The sequence below is a fragment of the Pristiophorus japonicus genome, chromosome 16, assembly GCF_044704955.1.
Source record: "Pristiophorus japonicus isolate sPriJap1 chromosome 16, sPriJap1.hap1, whole genome shotgun sequence".
NCBI classification, from domain to species: Eukaryota; Metazoa; Chordata; class Chondrichthyes; family Pristiophoridae; genus Pristiophorus; species Pristiophorus japonicus.
In genome coordinates this window covers 123,567,468-123,569,476 of record NC_091992.1, presented here as the reverse complement: position 1 = coordinate 123,569,476, position 2,009 = coordinate 123,567,468, and positions in this window count along the sequence as shown.

The window sequence follows — 2,009 nt, the reverse complement described above, 5'->3', positions numbered from 1 at the left end:
TGTAAATCAGTAAATCAAACAGCCAGTCAGCAAATAACACAGTTGCCCATTTCACCATCGAGGTAGATCTACTTGAATAAATAATGTTAAACCACCAATTGAGTGCATGAATATTGGAAAATGAAGGGAGTTGTGCTTCAACTGAAATACTACAATTAACAAAAATATCAGCGCAAGTTTTCCTTCAGTTGAAAACCGAGTCTTAATCACTTTCTTCCTGAGGTGTAAGTGTAAGTACTGCACCATTGGGCTCCCAAATGGGGGCCATTTCAACTTAACACAAACTATAAATTGCAGTGTCGCTCCTGATTAGCAGTTGCTAATGCAAGGCTGCTTCCCTGGCCTGCCAATCTTACCCTGATAGTTTTTCTACCTGGAACTTTGACCCTTATATGCAGAGTTAACCATCTGTCGCGGAAAGAGGGTTGTTGCAGTGAACATTAGGACCTGTGAAATGTACCACTTGCCCATTGCTACCCGATCACGAGGATTGTCCTGACGTCTCCAGGAATGAAAGATTAACCTTGTGGACACGGCTGTGAACAACCTGGGAGTAAAATAATGCAGGAATTTTAAAAGTTATGTTTTTCTCATTTTCTTAATGTTTTTGTTTAAAAAATATTGGAGATGGGGCGGGGGGAAGGCCATTTGACTGATAGTAAAGAATTATCCAATAGGGTAACAGAAAGTCTATTTCCTTTCTAATTGGTTTGGGGAAGAGGTGAGCCACAAAGATGGATGTACTGGCCGACCAATAAAGAAAAAAGAAAGAACTGGATTTATATAGCGCCTTTCACGACCACCTCAAATCACTTTACAGCCAATTAAGTACTTTTGGGGTGTAGTCACTGTTATAATGTGGGAAACACGACAGCCGATTTGCGCACAGCAAGCTCCCACAAACAGCGATGCGATAATGACCAGATAATCTGTTTTTGTTATGTTGATTGAGGGATAAATATTGACCAGGACGCAGGGGATAACTCCCCTGCTCTTCTTCGAAATAGTGCCCTGGGATCTTTTCAATGATGGTAGCGTGGTGGGTGGGAGGTGATTGGAGGTATAAGGTCATGAAGAAACTTCCAGAAAAACTTCCAATGTTACCTACCCCGGTTTCTGCAAGTCATTCTGTATTCCCACTAACCACTGAAGTGAATATTGTATGACATTTGTCCTCATGAATATTGTCACTGGCTGTACCCATTGGTCGCGCTCACGTCTCTGAGTCAGAAGGTTGTGGGATCAAGTCCCGCTCCAGAGACAAATAAATCTTGGCTGACACTCCACTGCGGTACTGAGGGAGCGTTGCGCTGTCAGAGGTGCCGTCTTTTGGATAAGACGTTAAATCGAGGTCCCGCCTGCTTTCTCAGGTGGGCGTAACCGATCCCATGGCACTATTTTGAAGAAGAGTAGGAGAGTTATCCCCAGTGTCCTGGCCAATATTTATCCCTCAGTCAACATCACTAAAACAGATTATCCGGTCATCGTCGTTTGTGGGAGCTTGCTGTGCACAAATTGGCTCCCACGCTTGTCACGTTAAGACAGTGACCATGCTTCAAAAAAAGTACTTCATTGATTGTAAGGCACTTTGGGACGTCCGTTGGTCGTGAAAGGTGCTAGATTTATTTGTGCTCAAGTCTCTGGAGTGGGACTTGAACCCACAACCTTCTGACTCAGAGACGTGAGCCCTACCAATGGGTACAGCCAGTGACAATATTCATGAGGACAAATGTCATGGTGGCTGATTTTGTTGAGACAAACACACAATTCAAAAACTAATCGGAACGAGCTTCTAATAATACTGCTGAATCATACTAGTGGGCATGCGAACTCTATAAATAATGCTCAATCGAGGTGTGTAGTGCAGAGATTTGGGTGTGTGGAGAGAGTGAGGAGATTGGGAAGAGCTCGCTCACTGATACGGTCCTGTGAACAGTGAGAGAGTGGCAAAATGTGCACGAACAGCTGGAAGGGTAATGAGGACCTACCCATTCCCTGCTTTACTTGCA